The sequence below is a fragment of the Meriones unguiculatus genome, chromosome 1 (assembly GCF_030254825.1).
Source record: "Meriones unguiculatus strain TT.TT164.6M chromosome 1, Bangor_MerUng_6.1, whole genome shotgun sequence".
NCBI lineage: Eukaryota > Metazoa > Chordata > Mammalia > Rodentia > Muridae > Meriones > Meriones unguiculatus.
Window position 1 is genome coordinate 174,381,329 of NC_083349.1, and position 22,645 is coordinate 174,403,973.

The 22,645-nt window shown below is 40.6% G+C and overlaps 1 protein-coding gene across 6 annotated transcripts in view; it reads right to left on the minus strand.

The window, feature by feature from the left end:
- Nucleotides 1–19,444: 19,444 nt before the first annotated feature.
- The window catches only part of Ccdc15 (coiled-coil domain containing 15), a 70,774-nt gene continuing 67,573 nt past the window's right edge, over nt 19,445–22,645 (minus strand). For all 6 annotated transcript variants that reach the window (XM_060371727.1, XM_060371739.1, XM_060371746.1 and 3 more), the window contains one exon: nt 19,445–21,139. The gene's annotated coding sequence lies outside the window, so the exon portion shown is untranslated. The remainder of the gene's footprint in view (nt 21,140–22,645) is intronic.

The following is a 22,645-nucleotide window of genomic DNA, read 5'->3' on the forward strand; positions in this document are numbered from 1 at the left end:
TGCTCTATGAGCGAGCGCAGTGGGACTGCCACAATGACGCAAGTGAGCTGAGTGCGGGCGCTCTCCTGGAAGTGTCTCTCAGGGAAGAAAAGTATCCTCAATCCCACCTCAGGTCCTACAGGTCCTGCCTGCTCAGATTCCAAACTATTTACTGAGCCTGCGAGGAGCCTTCGTGAACCTCTACTAACAACGCCTTCTGCCTGCAGTAACAATGTTGCCAGCACTCCAATTTCCCCTTTCCAGGCAAGCAGCCAGGTGGCAGTGAAGAGTTACAAGGAAGGGTCTTACAGTGCTCTTAAAAATGACTGCCTCGAATTTCAGGGTATATTTCCACCTATAAAAAGGAGCTATGACGAGATTCTTGTATAGGAAACCAAGGGTGAAATACCGAGGGTGGAAAGGAACGTATTCGCCTGAAAAGTAAACTTGTTAATAGAACATAAAATAGGAATGTGTCTGTGCAAATGGATTTCAGCCCTAACCCCACCCACCCCTAACTCCTAGGAGTGTCCAGTCCTCTGAGCAAGGTCAGGGAGGTGCAACTGTTTGCTCCACCAAACAGTTGAGGACTTGGGAAAATGGCCTTGGCTAGTTAGCCCTGGTATCAAACAGAAAGAGGGAAAGCAGAGTTGTAAAACCCCTGGATAATACCAGCAGTTGGGAGTATGGATCTAGTGCCAGAAATGCAGGCAACAAATCAAGGCCAGGGGTAAAGGGTTAGAGGAAGAAGAAAGGCAATAGACAGGAGGTACAAATACCGGGCCCTGTAAAATGCTGGACTACCACGAGTATCTTATAATATGGCTGAGTCAACTCCTTAAGAGCAGGATCTAGGGAGATGGCTCAGTAAGAGCACTTGAGGGCAAGCACGAGGACCTGAGTTTGAATCTCCAGCAACCACATGAAAAGCCAGGCTTCCTGTGCCTGTAACCTCAGCACTAGGGGATGAAGACAGGCAGATCCCGGGAGCCTCACTGGCCGACCAGCTGACCTACCCTACCCAACACCAAGTATTTGTAGTTCAGTAAAAGACCCTGTCTTAAGACAATAATGTAGAATGACAGAGAAACACACTTGGGGTCTTACTCTGGCCATCATATGTCCATGCACAGGCAAATGCACACACATACACCATCACAATAAATAAACACCACATACTGTGCCTTTCTTATCATTCGTTGAGGTAGAAATGATCAAAATGGGTAGCATGACTTTAAGCTCTCATTGCCTGGGGCACTCCAATCCCAAGTGGTTAAACACCCCTGATTAAACAGAAGATACACTAGAGGAGTGAGTTGACATCCTCAGAAAGATAGATACTGGTTTCTAGGGGAATAAAAGAAGGATCAGGCTAGAATACAAATGAACCAAGGAAGCTGCAGGTCATCTGAGATCACTTAGTAAGTAAATGTCAGTAGAGAAATGAAACAGCCCATTTCCAGAACTTCTGTGGTGCTGGCTAGACTTCAGCAGTGCAGGACAGCTGTCTTTCCATCTCGAAGAGTCAAGGAAGAAGGCTCACTACTGCTTGTTTTGCATGCTTTTCTAGTGGTGTGCTGTGGTCTCTTGGATAGTGGTATCTGCTGAGTGCTGGAATTGAGTGCAGGCCTGTAAGCGCGCCGAAGCTGTAAGGCTATGCCGCCACTATGTGGCAACAAGTACCTGGGAGCAGGGCCAGTCCTCAGGCTTTGCTTCGTCTAAATTCCGACCTGTGGATTCGGGCCGTGTATCCCTGTCATACAGGGACCATACAGGGGCCAGGATGGCAACTAGGACATGCCTATCATCATTGGAACCATTTTTAATTGCTTCTGTAGGTGACCTGGATGGTCTTTGCTTCCTGCTGCTTGAAAGTGACAAAGAGGGATATTACAACTCAGGTATTCCTTTTCCTCAGTAAGAGCACTTCTCCACTTCTGCCTCACCTTCCTGATGTTATCAAACAACCCCATACAGCACCTTCTCAAACCCTGTGGGATGTGACTGGTGTTTGGAGACATGAGGAAGGGAGGAACCACTCAGTCAGCCACTGAAGGAAAATATCCTAGTTTCTGATTGGCAGCCCTCTAATTACTATTGTTCAGTATCAGGCATTTGTGACAAAGAAGCTCAATGTTAATGACCTTTTTAGCCATCAAGCATCAGTTCCAACTGCTGAGTTTCACTGTTCACTCATGTGACTTTCTGGACAGTGAATTAACTGTTTAGATCCTGTGAGATATACTAATGAATGTTTCCTTGATTTTATCAAAGGGACAAAACACCTGGAATGCTGCTAACTATCAGAGGCCAAAGAACCCAAATGTCAGTATATACACAAGCATCATCATAAAAATGAATTTCCCTCCTCCCATTTCTGTCTTATAAAACAGACGATAGAACCGTGTCTCAAGAGATGTGATCAAATGGGTAGGAAATCAGGATACTGGGAGAAATATAATAGTAGGATTGTTCATTGAGAGACAGAGTGGTACACTAAAATAAATAAACCACTGTTTGGAGTCAGCAACAATTCAGGCTCAGACACAACTCAACTTCAGTTCCCATGTCTACAAAACCTAGATAACAACACCTATACTGCAAAATGGCTATAAGAACTACAAGTTACTTATATGAAATATGTAATAGCACCTGGCATGCTCAGTAGGTCTTGTAAGTGGAGAGATTATGCACATATGATAAGAAATTGGATCAGATTTCTTACAAAGAATTGATGTGTATGGTGGCATAGGTTTGTCTTGTAAAATACTTAACAGTGTATTTGTGTAAACATACAAGACAAATCTATGCCACTCAATGAAAGTGACAGTTCTGAAATGCCTGTCAAACAAAACCTCCACCTTGACTTCCAGTGGAGGAAGGGGGACACTACCCATAAAATCTTAGATCCCAAATGTGTCCTGCCTACAAGACACATAGGGATAAAGATGGAGCAGAGATTGAGGGGATGGCAAACCAATGAATGGCCCAACTTGAGACCCACCCCATGGGAGAGAAGCAACCCCTGACACTATTAATGATACTCTGCTATGCTTGCAGACAGGAACCTACCATAACTGTCTTCTGAGAGGCTTCATCCAGCAGCTGATGGAAACAAATGTAGAGACCCACAGCCAAAAGTTAGGCTAAACTCAGGGAGTTTGTGGAACAGTGGGAGGAAGGATAGAGCCGGAGGAGTCAAGGACACCACAAGAAGACCTACCTACAGGGTCAACTCACTTGGGTCCATGGGAGCTCACAGAGACTGAACCACCAACCAAAGAGCATGCATGGACTGGGCCTAGATCTCCTACACATATTTAGCAAATGTGCAGCTTGGACAACATGTGGGTCCCCTAACAATGACAACTCTGTTGCTTGCGACTGGATCCCTTCCCCCTAACTGGGCTGCCTTGTCAGGTCCCAGCAAGAGGAGATGTGCTTGGTCCTGCTGTGACTTGAGGTGCCTGGATGGGTTGATATCCTTTAGGGGATTCCCCTTTTCTAAGAAAGAAAGGGGAACGGGAAGAGGGGGTAGTGAGGGCAGGACCTGGAGGAGAGAAGCGAGAGGGCTGGGATCAGGCTGTAAAGAGATTAAATTAACAAATAAATGTTAAAAAAAAAAAAAGGAAAGAAACCCTCCACCTCAATAAAACTAGTTACAATCAGAGGTTTCAATTTACTGAAGACTGGATTGTTAATAATGGCCTGAAAAACTGGCTTTAGAAACCACGTCTGCTGGCTGTCCCAAAGTAGAACCGCAGAACCTGAAAGTCATTACAGAAGTGGGAGGCAGTATGGTGTAAATGGTTAATTATTATAATTTTTCAAAGTTGCTTTGTTTAAGGGAAACTAAAAAGGAATAAATGGCAATGGTAAAAATGAATTTACCTAGTCTCTCAAGTTGCAGACAGTTTTTGGGTGAAAGTAATAAATCATCCATTTATTGATTTAATAAACATTTGTTCAGTGTCAGTTTCTATGCTGGGCTGAGGATATAGACTGTTAAGACGGGCAAAGTGCCTAACCTCAAAACATTTACAGTTGAATAGGTCAGAGATGTATAGCACAATCCTTCCTCAAGGGTAAGCTGGAAAATCTAGGCAAACAAGAAAACACACTCCAGAGTATGCACATACTGCTAGGATAACGCTGAGATGGGATGAAATACCTCTGAATTTCAGAGGGCTTCACCATATGTAACATGTCTAGATTTGAGCAATGGCCAGGTGCTCAGGTGCTTACCAAGCAGAGAAGATGAGAAGGTGGGACCCACAGAGCACCTCTGCAAAACAACAAAACACGAAAACACATGGCATTGAAGAAAGAATAACAGGAAATTACTAGCATAGCTGGCAACATAGTTTTCCACATGTGCATGGTGGAAAACTACAGAAGATATGACTGTTTTTAACTATAGTGAGGCAGTGAAGAGCAGCAAATGGCCATGCTAACAGGTTGATATTTTATCCTTTGGACAACAGGTTGTTGTGATAAGAGGGTTTCATTAAAGGTTCAGAAATGAGCCTAGTAGTCCGTGTTTGAAGCCCTGGCACTTTGGGAGGCAGAGGCAAGGACATGAATTCTAGGTTAGCCTATGCTAACATAGACAAACACTGCCAGAAGGGAGGGAGGAAAGCACCCAGAAAAGTTAACCCTCTCCAGCCAAAGACCAAGCAAAGAGCAGACAAGCAATAACCAGCCCGCTCCAACCAAACACCAGGCAGAACACTGTAGCCCTCTACTCCTGTTAGGCAAGACTGTGGGGGAACTAGACTTCTGTTTACGTCTATGACAGATCCCCGTGAGCTGAGGAGGCATCTGAGAACTTCAAACGTGAAGCAACTCTTACCTCTTTTCAGTGGGAATGAGCACTCCGACCATCAAGTACCACTGGAAGTCCAGAGAGGGAACAGTTAGAAGGTCTGCTCTCTCTCCCGTATGACTGTCAACAGAGGTCTAGTCTAAATTCTCCTTATCCTAACGGTAATGAAGTATATTGGGCCCCACAGGAGTAGTAGTGAGGACTAAGTAGGAAAAACCTACACTGTTACCCCTTGGCACCTAGCAGAGTAGGTGAAAAACAAAAGACAAAAACATGACCCTTATAACAAACTGTCACCTCCTAGAAAACATAATTTGGCAAGACGGCATAGCAGGTAAGATGCTTGCTGTCAAGCCTGACAACCAGAGTCAGTCCCTGGAACCCACGATGGAATTAAAGAACTGACTTCCAAAAGTTGTCTTTGACCTCAACGTGCACCATGGCACATGCATCCATTCATGTACACACAGTCATTTTTTTAAGTTTAAAGTGCACTTACTCTGTCTGTAGGTTTCATTTTTGGACACATATACTGATTAAGAAAACATTTTCATCCACACAAAAACTAGTACACAAATGTTAACAGTAGCTCATCTAAATAGCAAAAAATGACAAATGCCCTTCAATAAGTAAATGGTTATAACCTATTAGGAGGTGGTGCACACCTTTAGTCCCAGCAGGCCTGAGGCAGAGGAAGGCCAGTCTCTGAGTTTAAGGCCAGCCTAGTTGAGGATGGCCAGGGCTACACAGAGAAACCCTGTCTCAAAAACAAATAAAATACTGTCACATCGAAAAGCCAGAGTATATGATTTAATTTAAATATGTTGTAATGAAAATTATGAAGATGAAAAATATTAAAAATGACCTTGTGTTAGGGATTGTGGTGGTCAGGAAAGAGTTTAAGATTACTGGGTAAAACAAGGGACCTCTGTTACAACAGAGTCATTCTGTGTCTGGATTTATGTGCTGCTTATATGGATCAAAACATGATATATTGACAGAGAAATATGCATACGTATTGGCCAACGTTTGTGCACACTCCAAAATGAGAAGGCTTCAAAACTCAGGGACTAAGTGTAGCACTGATCTAAATTCCCTCACTTGTCAGAAGTTCTTATTCTCAGGCACTAATCATATTTCTAAGCACTTTTACTAAATCTTTCTGCCCCCACTTCCTAGTAACAAACTGGAGAAAGTTCTTCCCAGTTTACAACTGAGCTCTAGCTATAGAGATTGACAGGCATCACTAGAAAAAAACAGACATGTGTCAGGGCTTGCAGGGTCTTACTAAATCCTTACACTACACAGAATGAGGGTTGTGCAGCAATGCCCTGAGTTAAAACATTCAATCCTGGGGCTGGAGAGATGTCTCAGTGGTTAAAAGTACACTACTTTCAGGGAAGCCACGTTTGGTTCCCGGAACCCAAATGGTGGCTCACAACCACCTACACTTCCAGCTTCAGGTGATCAGACACCCTCTTCCAGTCTCTGCGGATACCAGGCCTGCAAGTGGTACAGACATACATAAAGGCAAAACACCCATTCATATAAAATAAGCCAAGCTTTCGAAAATTTATAAACAATTATCAAGCAGAGTAGATTGCCTATGTTCTAAATAGTTATTATACGTAGCTATACTGTGTTGGGAAGTTTCTGACCACAAGAGATCCATGCAAGTTTTCACAGAGCACTCTGCCTCAAAGGAAGTAAATAGTCAAGGCTGAAAATTTCAAAGGGCATTTCACTCCAGCAAAGGCGTTAATCCTAAGGGACACTCCTGCCAACTGATCTAAATGCTCTCTGAGTTTCCCGGCTCTCTATAGTTCCAAGCAGAGGCTATCAAACCCATGAGATTTACAAAGGGGCAATACCCAACTTAAACCCATCTTAGCAAGATTTCTAGTCCCGACTACAAAGATAAGGCTCCTGGCAAACAGACACATAAAGGAGCCTCACAGTCTACTTCCTGCATGCCAAATAGAACTATACCACCTACTACACAACAGCCTGAACAAACTCCTATTCCTGCTGCCTCAGTGGGCCAGTATAGAGAAATTCAGTCCAACTGTACTACTAATTCTGGTGCCAAACTAATTCTTGAACTATATTTAGATGAGTTGTTCATCTGTACATTTCCATTTGGCAATGGTCAAGAGGAAGAGGGATAAAGGAGTTAGAAAATGGGAAACAAAAGAACATATTTACTGAGCACCAACTATCCCCAGCTATCATTTTTCTGTGTCAGACAACATTCCTTAATCAATGGATTTCCCAGGTCGTAGATGATATGCAGATCCTCAAAGGTAATAATAAACAGCAGCTGTTGTCAGGAACTAGCTAAACTGCTCCTTCCTGCTGCGTTGGTGTATGCTCCACCCTGTTCTCCCACTGTCAGTCCCACTCACAGCTCTGCTCCTTGGCGTGTCTGCACAACCCTCTCCCAGTCTCCACTGTATCTAATGTTCATGGCGAAAGTTATTTACAGGGTGAGAATAACGAGCTATAGCAGCCTGGGAAGACTATCTGATGCCAGTCCCTAAACGACAGAGAGGTATTAGTCTTTTTTTCTTTCATTTTAAAACTTTTTATATTTATGCAAATAAATGTTTTGATGGTATGTACGTATGTCCCTGGTGCCTGCAGAAGACAGAAGAGGACACTGGATCCTGAAGCTGGAGTTAGATGGTTGAGCCACCATGTGGGTACTAAGAATCCAACCCAGGTCCTCTACCAGAGCAGCCAGTGCTCTAAACCACTGAGCCATGACTTTACAACTCCTGCCACCCCTTTAAAGCTGTCTTTTCTTTCAGCCGAAGTCCTAAGGCACGACAAAAAAAAAAAAAAAAAAAAAAGTGTTCTTGTACCTTTATGACAAAATGTTTTTAATTCCTTAGAGAAAACACTTAGCCCACCTGGCAACACAGGGTAGGCTTGGCCTCTTTAGGCTGAACCATAACTCAATCCTAGCAATTTAAAGGTGGGTGGGTCTCATTAGATGAGGGTACCTACAGCACTGAACCAGGAAGGATTTACAAACAGGCGTCAACTCACCCTCAGATTGAGCAAGAAAGAGGGCAGGCTGATTTGCAGTTTAATTGACACGCACTTATTTGGAAAACTCTTTCCTTGATCTTCCACCTTCAAGAAAACTTGGTTTGTGATAAGTAGGTTTAGTATAGGATGGAACAATGAGTAAAATCAAATAAGCAAATGCTATGTCATCATAACCTAGGGACACAGAAATGTCTTCACTTGGGCAGTAACATAAAAGCCATACTATATGTACTTGTATTCCTCTGCCCCATCAGCTCAGTTCATTTAGATGCCCTGAAACAGCAAGGGACCGGTGTGCTTGTGACGTAGAGGCGGCCTTGTTTCTTGGACTGCTAAGGAACAGCTACAATGGTTGTGCAGGGATATTCACATATGCATACAATGGAATTGAGAATTATACTGGAGACAGTGACCCTGCTGTTAGTATATTCACTTCACTCACTATGTGCTAGGCCCTGTACATATGCTGGCTCACCGAATTCTACAAAGTTCTGTTTTTCCCATCTAAAGTTTAGATACCTTCAGTCAGTCACTACTGACTTAAGGTCACTCAGCTGACATGGCAGGACCAGGATTTGAAACATAATCACAATCTTAACTACTCCACAAACTACCCCACAGGAATAGACTCTGAAGACAAAACAAGAAAGGGCTTTAGTATCAAAGGAAAAATTTGATATGTAAGAAGAAAAGCCTTGACTACTCTATCTATAGTGTAAGGAAAGAAATCATACTATAAGCAAGCAGAAATCTAGAATCTGGGTCATTTTGCAGAAAAACTGATCCCATTTCTAAAGCAAGCCAATAGCTTTTAACAATGGAGAAGTGTTTCTAGATTTAAACATTTACAGATTTACATGTCCTTTGACATCAAAGTACAACTTTCAATTTCTAGAGATTCTACTTATAGGAAAGAGAGAAATATAAATAATTTTTAGCATCTCTGAATTAAATGGAATGAATGTTCTTAACCCCATTTCACCCAAAGATTTCCAAGTTGTTTTTATTAAACTACCATTTTGTCCTTTTCATCTCTACCCTAATGTTCTCTACGGTTTTTCATCCTTGATTTCTCAACTTTTATAGGGCTGGAAATTCAGATATACTTCATAAAACCAGTTGATGAGGTGCCTCTGTGATTACTCATGGTGTGAGCTATGATAGGCTTATGGTACGAGTTATGTTCCAGAGCCTCCATATCAACCCAGCCACTAGCATGAATGCAATTTCTATTTAGTCATGACTTCTAGCTTCTATTTACCATGTGAAAATGCTTGTGTCAGAAGTTCCCAAACTGTGGAATGGCACTTTCTCCTTCAAATCTCCTGAGATGGGGGAGTACACAGAGGGGCAGTTATAGTAACAGAACATTTTAGGCTTAAGACTTCTGCTGTAAATTACTCAAAACACACAGACAAACCTCAGACATAAAATAAAGTGGACAGTGTAATGATTCCCACACACCCACCACCAGGTATCATCTCTTTTGTCCTATTTTTGTTAGATTAGGATAAATCTCAGGACATAATTTCATTTTACTCATATCAACCCCAGTATCCATATCTATGCAGATCTTTTCTTTTTCATTGCTGGCTTCTTTTTCCTTTTTCCTTTTGAGTTTGTGGTACTAGGGCCTTCAGAGCACTAGGGCATTTGCTTTAGCACTAAGCTACATCTCCAGCCATATGTTTTCATCACCACCCTTCACAGCACGAGTAGCTAAGACTCTACAAGTTCTTGAATAATTCCAAGTTACCTTTTTTTAGACTTTCTCTGCTTAGCATCCAAACAAACTTTACAAGCTACATAACCTTTAAGTCTAGAATGTAAAGCATTAGGTTGCTTTAAAAAGTTTCAGTTTTCCTCAAGAATGACCTAAGTTCTAGGTATTTGCTTCCTCATGGTACAGCTTGTTCCTATTTGCTGTGACTACTCAAGGCTTTTCTCTTTATCCAATATCAGCATCTAGATCCGAAGTGACTCAAGCAAGCATTATCTCACATATATGTAAATACTGTTCAATAGGAGTAAAAGTTAACTTACCACATACCATGGATCCTGACAATTTTAGGAGATCGGTTGTGTGTAATAAAGTAACTTTTTGGGACAGTTTCATCATGCAGACTAGGCTGGCCTTGGACTCAGAGATTTGTGTGCCTCTGCCTCCCGTACTGTGACTAAAGGTATAATGTAGCTTTTACTTATCGAGAATGATTCTTAGTTACATGCCATCCTTGAGTTTTCTTCCAGAACCTGGATTTTAAAAAAGATGCTAAAAGACTGATATAAGCAGTTGCATCCCTCTTCCTTTTCTTTTTGCAGAAATACTTTATTTTAAAAAAGACATTGTTTCTGTTTGCTTCTCTTTTTTACTGCTAGGAAGGTTAGGGGATTCAGAAAATAGATGACCTTGCCCAACAGGTTGGCTCATCAATGAATGCTAAAGAAACTGGAGCTCATGGAAAGGGATAGGGCCAAATTTCAGCTTGCAGCTGTGAAGAAATGACTCTTGTTGCAAAACTAAATACCTTAATTTAGAATCAAATTTGGTGTTTGGTATAGCATAGCCCTTTAAGATTGGTCAGCAATACTGAGGTCAGAATGGGATGGATTATTAATTTCTACTTTAAGAAAGCTTTAAAAATCTAAAGCAACCAATTTAAATTTTCACCCAATAGAAAGAGCCAGATACACTTTTGCTTTTGTCTTTCTCTACATTTACAAATCTCTCAAAATCTTTTTGATTGAGAAACCTGAAAATACCAACAATCAGACACAAAATGATTACTATATGTAAAAGATAAACTAGAATAAATATTTTGCTTCTAAAAATGTAATATAAATAAGCAAATACAGAAAAGTGACACCTCTAACTTAAAACAGTTAAAACACAGAAGCAGTTTCTAGTACCTGCTTACAGTGGGTGGTCAATAAAGTTGTTGACAGTCCTATTCCTGCCCATCATAAAAGGGCTTAAAAAGGTAAGGGTGAGGCCCGGATAATTAAGTAATACTGCAACAATACAAGGGAGAGAACATAGACATTTCCTAAATCTAAGCATCTGGGACAAGCTTACTCTGGTTGGACTGGCTAGGAAATTGTGTCACACATACTTCTGATGGTTGTTTTCCTAAGAAAACAGGCACAGACATCACGTTAGAATACGATCCTAAACTTGCCTCTACCACAAAGCTCTGGCTCTTGGCATGGTCATTGGCAGGTAATGAAGGACGTCTCTGGGTAAGAGCTAAAGCTTAGCTCTCAAGGCTTGTGCCCATCTGGCTGAATTCACGCCTTTACTCTAGGTGTCTCTTCTGCCTTTCTGGTCTATTCTGTCTCCCTCGGTGGGGCAGCACAGAGACCTCGTTGTGCCCTTATGTCTGACAAGTCAAATCTACCAGTAGTTGATAGTCAGCAAGAAGAGCAAATGAACTACCAATGTGAGAGTGAGGCCATAAGTAAAAACACCGTACATGCATGCTGTATTAGAGCTATGCTGGAAATACCATTGTATAGTTGTCTGATTTTATCAAAAATGACTGTCCAGAGAGATTAAATTATTTGTCCTAAATTACAGCAGCAATGAAAGAATGTGAAGCCAGGCAAAATGACTCCCACTGACTTTTCTGAGGAAATAGTACATCAGGTAAAACTATTAATCACTAGTTACCTTTAAAAAATTCCAATTGTCTTTGTTCTGGTCAGACTGAGTCTATACAGAGAGGTTAGAGAAAGCCCTAGAAAAGGGCTTACTATGACCGACCACATTCTCTACAGGCACCCACTGTACTGATTACTGGGCAAGGGGATCATATTACCATTAGGGATCCAGAGGTGAGGCAGCTCTGCTCTGCTGACCCGGAGTCCAGTGCTTATAGGGCATGAATTGTTTTTAAATGTTTATTTAAAACACTTATACTTAAGTACTAGCTCCATTTATGCACAACTGAATGTTTATAATTATTCTGTGTTGGGTATTCCACTGAAAACAATGAAACAAAAAACAGGAAAAAAAAGGGGGGGGATTTACAAGTTTGTTCCATTATTTAATAAATATTTATAGAAAGCCCATTAAGTATCAGGTATAGCCTTAACATTGGAGATATATAATAGAATTCAACAAATACAAACAATTTTTTTAAGAAGTATAAAATCCAGTGGAAAAAAAAGAAAATAAAATAAATAGTACATCACACAGCTCTATGTACCATGAAGGAAACATTTTAAAAAGGGAATATGGAGTTCCTGGTCCCTACAGGTCTTTCTAGCTCCCTCTTCTTCCATAAGGACTCCAGCACTCTGCCCAAAGTTTGGCTATGAGTCTTGGTATCTCCTTCGATACCCTGGTGGATAGAGTCTTTCTGAGGTCCTCTGTGGAAGGCTCCTGTCCTGTTCCTTGCCTTCTACTTCCGATGTCTATCCTGTTTGCCTTTCTGAATGAGGATTAAGCATTCTCCCTAGGGTCCTCCTTGTTGTTTAGCTTCTTAAGGGCTATAGATTTTAGTATGTTTATCCTATATTATATGACTATTATCCACTTACAAGCGAGTATATATCATTTGTGTCTTTCTGCTTCTGGGTTACCTCACTCAGGATGATCTTTTCTAGTTCCCACCATTTGCCTGCAAATTTCATGATTTCCTTGTTTTTAATTGCAGAGCAGTATTCCATTATGTCCACAAGGAGAACAACAAAGCCAAAATAGGGGACCTGCAGACCAATACTCTAACTATGGACCATGCATGGAGAGGACCTAGACCCTCTGTTCAAAGGAAACCCACTGGCTACTCAGATTCCAAGTGAGTTCCCTAGTAAGGGGTACAGGGCTGTCTCTGACATGAACTTAGTGGCTGGCTCTTTGATCACCTCCCCTTGGGGGCTGCAGCCTTGTCAGGCCACAGAGGAAGATGATGAAGCCAGCCTTGACGACACTTGATAAGCTAGGGTCAGATAGAAAGGGAGGAGGTCCTCCTCTATCAAGGGACTAAGGAACGGGCACACAGGGAGAAGAGGGAAGGGGGTAGGACTAGGAAGAGACAGAAGAGGGAGCTGCAGCGGGAATACAAAGTGAATAAATTGTAATAAATAAATATATAAATTAAATTTTAAAAAGGGAATATGGAACATTTGTATAAGGGGTGAGACAAAGGGGCACTTTAAATAGCTCATTAGGGAGGCCACATGATAAACTACATTTGAACCAAGATGAGGGAGGGAGGGAGGCCAAATATTATCATAGGACAACAGATGGAAAGGCCTTGAAGCAAAGGCCTTGAGTTTCAGGCCAGCATGGATTACAGGATACCTATCTCTAAGAAAAGAAAAGAAAAACAGGAGAGGAAAGGAAAAGGGACAGGGAGAGGGAGAGGGGAAGAGTGTCCTTGGAATGCTCAAGGAAGAACAAGGTCAGTGTGGCTAGGCAGAGTAAGCAAGGAAGAAAAGAGGCAGGAGAAAAGTCTCAGATATAACCGAAATCATATTGTCATGCCTTGCACAAACCTGTAAGGACTCCAAGCCTTTTCTGAGTAAAAGCAGTAGACAAATGAGAGTTTGAGCTGCAGTGGCATGACTGACCTTTCTAATTTTGAAGAGCCTGCTCTGGCTACTGTGCTAAGAAGAATGTATGAGCTGCACATAAACAGAAGCAAGAAAATCAAGTAGGAAGCTACGTTAGTAACTTGGACCAGCATTTCTGTAATGGGTAAGCACTGTAAAAAAAGTTATATTCTGAGTGAGTTTAAGGGTAAAGCCAATACTGCATATGGCTTGCATAAAAGAGTGGACAAGTGACTCCACAATTTTTGTTGAACATAAATTAGACAAAAATGGTATTTACTAAGATGGATAAGAGTATGATGTATGATGAAGATTGCTTATTGTTAATTTGCTTAAAATAGAGTGGTGTGTGTGTGTGTATGCGCGTGCGCAGGCACTTGTGTCACTAGGAGGTAGAGAGATTAGCTTTCTATGTGCTAAGTTTGGAGCTAAGTGTAGTAAGTAGTGCATACCTATAATCTAGCACTTGAAAAGTGGAGGCAGGAGAATCAGAAAAGCAAGGTCATTCTCGGCTATATAAAAAGTTTCAGGCCAGCATGGATTACAGGATACCTATCTCTAAGAAAAGAAAAGAAAAACAGGAGAGGACAGGAAAAGGGAGAGGGGAAGAGAGATGAGAAATTAAAAAAAAGAGGAAACACTTATAAAACTAACAACGAATCCATAAAAAAGATGGTTTGGAACATTTCAAGCAGTGAAAATAAGAACTAAGATCTCTGAAGGTAGACACATGGTCTCATTTGTTAATGGAGTGATGAAGGATGAGAGAAAGAAAGGAAAGAGCCAATGCTTTCTACAAGGTTTTGGGCAGATCTGTCATTAACTGATAGTGGGTAGAGTGTGAAAAAGCACACATCTTTGGGAAACCAACCACACAGAGATGTCACCTATGCAGCTAAATATATGAATCTGGAGTTTAGAGACAAATTCAGGAGCCAGAGAAATACATTTTAAAGTTGTCTATATATAGATGATATTCAAAGCCACAGACTTAGAAAAAACCTCAAAGGAACAAAGGAAAGGAAAGATGGAAAAGTAGTGCGAGGACTGAATCCTGGGATACCCAATAGGAACATGGTCGCTGTAGGTAAAAACGTAGGTAAAAACGAAAGAAACTAAGAAGCAACAGCCACTTGAAGCTGCAAGAAAAACTTTGGTGGTGGGAAAGCCAGTAAAGGCCCTTAAAAAAATAATAGATCACTTATGTTAAATTCTGTTGATAATTAGGATGAAGTTTGAAAATAACCTTTGGGTTTAGCAATGTAGAAGCCACTGGTGACTTTGGCCTGGAGCACAGGGTTCACCTGCCTCGGCCTCCCTAGTGCACGCACCACCACACCCAATTTGAAGAACGTTTTCTTATTTTAAAGGGAAGCAAACTACTAAAGTAAGTTTAGTAGTAACTGAAAGAATATGTCAGGTAAACCATGTTGTTTTTACCTCTTTTTCTCTATTTTTTAAGTTGGCTGTCTTTGTTTTGGGGTGTTTTTGTTTTTCAGTTTTTGGAGATAGAATTTCTCTGTGTAGTGTTGGCTGTCCTGGACTTGATTTGTAGACTAGGCTGGCTTCGAACTCACAGTGATGCACCTGCCTCCGCCTCCCTGAGTGCTGACTTTAAAGGTGTGCGCCATGACACCTGGCTTGGCTGGTTTTTAATATGGAACAAATTACAACAGGTCTGTATAACTACAGGGGTATTTTAATAGTTAGGAAATTTTGTGTTGAGACAGGGTTTCTCTGTGAAGCCTTGGGTGTCCTGGAACTTGTTTTGTATACCAGGCTGTCCTCAAACTCTTGAGATCTGCCTGCTGCTATCTCCTCTGTGCTGGGATTAATGGCATGTACCATCATGCCTGGTGTGGGAAAAATTAATGATGAGTAAGGAGAGGTCCTGAGGCAGTGCCTTTGAGGAGACAGGAGGCAACTCACTTTAACCACAGGATGAGATAGGATAAAAGCTCCACAGTAGCAGGATTGAGGATGGACAGGCAGGTGCATAGATATGATACGATGACAGGAGTTGTGGAAGTTCCCCTTTGTCTATTTTTTCATGCATACAGAAAGCCTTGTCATCAAATAATAGTGAGGAGGAAATACCTAGAGAAAATATGAACAGAGTTATGCAAGAAGTATTGATTCTCTTATTTCTTAAAGAAATTTTAAAAAAAGATGTTTTGTGTCTGAGTGCTCCCCTGCATGTATGTCTGTGCACCATGAGCATGCAGTCAGCACCCAGCACTCATTCTTATTCAGTCTTTTCCAATTTAAATGCCTCCCATTTACCCTCCTTATTTATCTATTCAGTTAAGCACTCACTCACACACTTATTCTGTACTGAGATCAAACTCCCAACCTTAAATATGCTAAACAAACACTCTGAGATATATTCCCCAACCACACTCTACTTTAAATTCTGGGTCCAAATGTAGTTTTCCTCATCCTCAAACCCTATTCCTACTCTACAGATCAAAATCCATCTCTTTATAATCAGATTTTATCATTCAGCCTCTTCTTTCTTAAAGGTCTTTGCTAGCTAAAAAGGTGATTAAAATCTACCCTGTAAATTTTGATTTAACAATTGTCTTAGTCAGGATTTTCATTGTTCCAATGTAACACCATGACCAAAACCAAGTTGGGGAGGAGAGGGTTTTTTTTTTGTTTATACTTTGACATCATAGTTTATAATCAAAGGAAGTCAGGACAGGAACTCAAATAAGGCAGAAACCTGGAGGCAGGAGCTGCTGCAGAGGCCATGGAGGAAGCTGCTTATTGTCTTGCTCCTAGGTTGCTCAGTCTGTTTTGTTGTAGACCCCAGGACCCCCAGCCGGGAGATGGCTTAGACTGGGCCCTCCGCCATTGATCACTAATTGAGAAAATGTTCTACAGACTTGCCTACAGCTTGATCTTATGGAGACATTTTCTCAATTGAGGCTTCCTCCTCTCTGGTGACTCCAACTTGAGTCAAGTAGTTACAAGACTAGCCAGGACAACAGTCTTGCAAGTTTAGGGACAAAACAAGAACTTCAGATTCCAACTGTCCTTCCAAAGCACATTTATCACTCCAAATAGAATTTACCACACTGCCACCATGTGTGACAGGTTAGACTTGGGCTTCTTCTTTGATCAATGCTACTTCTCTCAGAGTTCTGTAATCCACAAAGATACAACCACTGGGCACTGTGAACATATGACCAAACTTCAGTGCAAGAACATTCCAATTTGTGGTGGTTTGACTAAGAATGGCCCCACAGGCTCATGGATTTGTATGCTCAGCTACGGGGGTGCGGCACTGTCAGGTGGAGTGACCTTGTTGGAGGAAGTGTGTCACTGAGGTGGCTTTGGGATTTCAAATCCTCTCTTCCTGCTGTCTATCTGGATGTAGAACTCTTAGCTCTTTCTCCATCACCATATCTGCCTCTGTGCCACCATACTTCTCACCATAACGATAATAGACTAAACTTTTGAAAATGCAAGCCAGCTCCAATTAAATGTTTTCCTTTATAAGAGTTGCTGTGGTCATGGTCTCTTCACAGCAATAGAACACTGACTAAGACATCGATCTCGAAACTCATTTATAGAGTTAAAACTAAAAGATTTCAAGTTTTCTAATGATATTCAATGGCCCAATTTTTATCATAATTCTATTAACTTGAGATCAGATAAGTCAAATCACCTGTTTCAGAAAAAAAAAAAAAAAAACAAACAGAAGCAAAGAAACAAAAGCAAGTACAACATAACCTAGGAAAACAAAGTTGCATTAACACAAGAAAACCAAATAAAACCTTTTTTTTTTTTTTTTGTTAAGGCAAGAGCATAAATTTGAAGCTGGCTTATTCTATATGGCAAAGGCCCTGATCCAAAACACCAAAAAGAAGGAGAAAACAAAAACAAAACCCCCAAATAACACATGATAATCTTAGATGCAGAAAAAGGTTCAGGCAAAAATCTAACAATTCCAGGATAACAACACTCAGTAAGCTGGTAATAAAAGGGAACTTCATCAAACATGATAAATGCCATAATGACTAAAAAATTCTTTGCTCTTAAAGTACTGCACAATTTTGTGCAGGATGTTGTAACCAGTAACAAGATAAGTAATTATACAAGAAAAGAAAAAGGCTAAGTTGGAAGTAAGATTCTATTTTAAGATGATGAGATCCAACATATTCTTGGCTGGGACTTTTGAGATGGCTCAGTGGATATAAGTGCCTAGTGAAGCAGCCTGACAATATGAGGTGTATCCTTGGATCCCACAGCAGGAGGAACACAACTTCTGAAGTTGTCCTCTGACCTCCACACATAAGCAGTAGTATCCAGTGTATCTGTCTAATAATTAAAAATAAAACTCTGGACTGAGGATGTAGCCCAAGTGCTTGCTCAGTCCTCACAAAACCCTGCGCTCAATCCCTACCCCATGAAGTGGGTGTGGTAATACATGCCTATAATTTCAGCACTCAAGAAATGGAAACAGGAGAGGACCTCAGAACTTCAAGGCCATTCCTGAAGCCTGCCTGGGTTATATAAGACCCCATCTCAAAGGGGGAGAAAAAAGAAAAAGAAAGAAAAGGGAATTTCATTTACAGTAATATCAAAAGTAATACTTAGGAACAATTTTAACCGACATGTAATTTCTGTCCGCTGTAAATATAAAGCACAGCCAAGTAAAATTAAAGACAGACACATGAGTGCTTATCCGATGGTCATGGGTCAGATGGCAAATATTCCCAAATTAATCAACAATTTAGTATGTTCCCTATCAGAACACAGCTAGCCACTCTTGCGTTTTTGTTTTGATTTTGGTAGGAAAGTGACCTTAAAACTCATATGAAAATGCATAGACTCAAAAGAGTAAAATTACCTCTAAAAAGAACAAGGATGAAGGGCTCACAATCGTCAACTTCTACACTTACCACACAGTTACAGTACTCCAGAAATATCATGTATAAATATTATGTATTCCATACCAATGAATGGAGCAGAACTGAGAATTTACAGGTAAACTCTCACATTCACAATCAATTCTATGTGGCAAATGGGAGTCTTTAACAAGTGATAGTGGGATACTATTTATTCACATGTAAAAGAATGAAGTGTCACACACAGTAGCTCAAGCTGGATAGTAACTCTAACTAAAAAAACACTTAAGAATTGTAACAGAAAAAAAAAAAAGAGAAAAAAAAAAAAAAAAAGAATTGTAACAGAACACATAAGATAAACACTTATGGCCTTGAATTAGTAATGGCTTTTCAGACTATAGCAAAAGCAGAAACCACAAAGTATATAAATGTGATTTCATCAAATTTAGGTGTGTCCTGCAAGCTTCAGAAACTATTAAGGAAGTGAAAAGGAGGTATTACACCTTTTAGTCCCAGCATTTGGTAGGCAAAGCCACACAGATCTTGGTGAGTTCAAAGCCATCCTGGTATCTGATCTCCAAAGTAGGTTCCAAGACAGCCAGAACTACAGTGGGACTCTGTCTCAAAATCACACACACACACACACACACACACACACACACACACACAGGTGAAAAGATAATCCAGAATGGGAGAAAATAGAAATGATACAGTTGATAAAGGATCCACATGTAGGATACATTAGGGGCTCTCCTAATTCCGTAAGAAAAGGACAACCCAATCATAAAGCTGGCAAAGTATCTGACAAACATCTTCAAAAGATAGATCCACACAGCCAACAGGCTCATGAAGAAAAAGTGATCACCATCAACTGCTATGAGGAAAGTAAAGCCAGTGTGAAATTCCACATGACAGCCACCTGATGAGAGATGAGTGTTGGTGAAGAACACAAACTTTTACAAATTCTAGGGAATGAAGAAAATGGTACAGCTATTTTGGAAAACAGTTTGTAGTTTCTCAAAAGGTTAAACACAAAGCTACCACGTGACTCAGGAATTTTACTCTTATATACCATGAATAAAATGCAAATATGTACCTACAGAACCTTAAGAACAACTGCTCATAGCAGAAGTCATAATAACCAAGTAGAAAAATGTAAATGTGTACCAGCTGATGAATGAATAAATATGGTTTTATTATTACTATCAATACTATTCAACAATGAAGAGTAATGAACCATTAACGAATACGACAACACAGAGAAGCCTGACATCAGGCTAACTGAAAAAAGTTCAGTCACAAAAGAGCTCACATTGTACATTCCATTTAGAAGAGAATTCACATATAGGCTAATTTACATATAGAAGGAATAGATTAAGGGTTACCTAGGATTGGAAAGGGATTTTTAGAGTGGGAAGACTCAAGAGCAATTGCTATTATGGGTTTCTTATCTTTTATTGTTAACATTTTTAATTAGTAACAATCATGTTAAGAGTTGGTTGTCATGGAAGCACTAGTGTGAGGTCAGGAAGCCTCATATTGTGCTCTGTGCTTTCTAGAAAACAATACGTCAGGATGGCTAAAGGTAACCCCAAGAAACCAAAGGGCTTAATGACTGCTTATGCCCTCTTTATATAGACAGCCAAAGACCACAAGAAGAAAAGCCAGAGAGCTTTCTCAATATTGAAGGATTTACTAAGTGCTCTGAGAAATGGAGACAGCTTCTGGGAAGGGAAATTTAAAACTAATGAAGTGGCAAAGTTGGACAAAACATACTACATTTGGGAAATGAAGGACTGTGGACTAGCCTGCAGGACGCCTGAAGGAAAAGGACACGACTACTGCCCAAAGACTATTAACTGAATTCTTCTTGTTTTGTTCAGAATTCTGACCCAAGATCAAAGCCACAAATCCTGGGACTCTCTATTTGTAGATGTGGGTAAACAAACCCAACAGTTGAGTGAGATGCTGACAGCTTAAGTAACAGAGAAAAGCAGCTATGCATCAGGAAGGTATTGAAACAGAGGGAAAAATATAAGAAGGATGTCATAAGTAATAATTGAAAGGAAAGTCTGATGGTGAAAAGGGTCCATTGAATTTCACAAAAAGGAGGAAAAAGAAGATGAGAAACAGCAACAGCAGCAAAAGGAAAAACTATTTTATTTGGCTTAAAATTTTTTTGAGAGTTTTATGTAACCTAGCTGGCCTCAAAATCCTGATCCTCTTGCATCAGCCTCCATAATACTGGGATTATAGACATGCACCACTATGCTCAGCTAAAAAAGAATGTTTATCTGTCTCCTTGCAAATACCATAGAGAGAGGAGGAACATGATCAACACATCTTATCTGAGCTGTGTCTATTGTCCTCATTGGGTTTAATTTAGGATCTGACCACAATCACACTGCAGCTACTCAAAGCCTTGGGTTTACCTCAAGTGAACATGTGTGTCTAGAGCTTCTGAAACTGTATTAAAGTTGTACAGTTGTACAGTTTGAAAATGTTTTCAAACATTTTAAAATGGAAAGGTGCTCTTGTGTTCTCCTTATTTTGCATTTTGCTTTTGGTATGACCAGGCAACTGAACATATTTCTGGCACTTTGTTTTCAGTTTGTGAAGTGATATTAGCATGGTTATTGGCTGTAAACCCCAAGCTGAAAACTAGACATTATCTATAATTTGTAAACAAAGCAACAAAAACAAACTCTTGATGTTTCTTGCTTGGCGTGAGGAAAATGCCTTTTGGAAGGGCTATAGTTCAGGGCATGTACTGTAAGGCTAGATCTGTTGACAGTATGATGGCTTCCAATAACTTCAGGATGTCTGTGGTTTTCTTTGTGACATAGCATTTTGCTGACATTCTTTAGCTCTGAAAAAGAGAAGTTAAGTTAGCATGAGAAATTTTTTTTTCTTAAGTTATGTACAGTGGATATACACTAATTTTTAGACAAACTGCAGAGTTCTTCATTGTGAGTCAAGGAATACTGAATTAACGAAAGCTCAAGAGCCCTTCAAACCTGAGCACAATTTTCAGTGTTCTGCTGTTTTTGTATGTTTGACAGAATGTTCAGCATTCTTAGTCATCAGGGAAATGCAAATCAAAACAACTCTGAGATTCCATCTTACACTCATCAGAATGGCTAAGATCAAAAACTCTAGAATAACACATGCTGGAGAGGATATAAAGAATGGGAAATCCTCCTGCCTTGCTGGTGGGAATGTAAACTTTATACAATCACTTTGGAAATCAATTTGGCATTTTCTCAGAAAACTAGGAATAGTGCTACCTCAAGACCAAGCTTTCAGGCATATACCCGAAAAATGTTCAACCATACAGCAAGGACATTTGCTCAATTACATTCATAGCAGCTTTATTTGTAATTGCCAGAATCTGGAAACAAACCAGATGTCCCTCAACTGAATAAAGGATATAGAAATTGTGATACAATTATACAGTGGAGGGGGCTGGAGTGATGGCTCAGAAGCTAAGAACACTGGCTGTTCTTCCAGAGGTCCTGAGTTCAATCCCCAGCAACCACATGGTGGCTCACAACCATCTATGATGAGATCTTCTGGCGTGCAAGTGTACATGCAGACAAAATATTGTATACATAATAAATAAATCTTTTAAAAAAATTATACAGTGGAATACTACTCAGCTATTAAAAACAAGGAAATAATGAAAATTTCAGGCAAATAGAACTAGAAAAGATCATCCTAAGTGAAGTACAGCAGAAGCAGAGAGATATACATGGTATATACTCACTTATAAGTGGATATTAGCCATATAATATAGGACAAACATACTAAAATGTACAGGCCTAAGGAAGCTAAACAACAAGGAGGACCCTAGGAAAGATGCTTAATTCTCATTCACAAGGATAGACAACAGATGCTGTAGAAAGGAGGAAACAGGATGGGGGCCTACCATAGATATCCTCTGAGAGACTCCAACCAACAGGGAATCGAAGCAGATGCAGAGATTCACAGCTAAACTTTGGGTAGAATGCAGGAAGTATTATGGAAGAAGGGGGATATACAAGGACCCAGAGGGGACAGGAAACCAACAGAGCCAAAAAAGCTGGGCACAGGGGCTCCTGCAGTGACTGATGCATCAGCCAAAGACCTTGCATAGAGAGGTCCTAGACCCCTTGCTCAGCTGTAGCCCATAGATGGCTCTTTCTCCATAGGGTCCTCTAGTAAGGGGAAAAGAGACAGTCCCTGTCTGACATGAACTCAGTTGCCTGCTCCTTGATCACTTCTCCCAGAGGATCCAGGCAGTCCTGATGGGACCTGAAAGGCTAGGGTCAGGCAGTAGGGGAAGAGGACCTCCCCTATCAGTGGACTAGGGGAGAGGGATAGGGGAGGAAGAGGG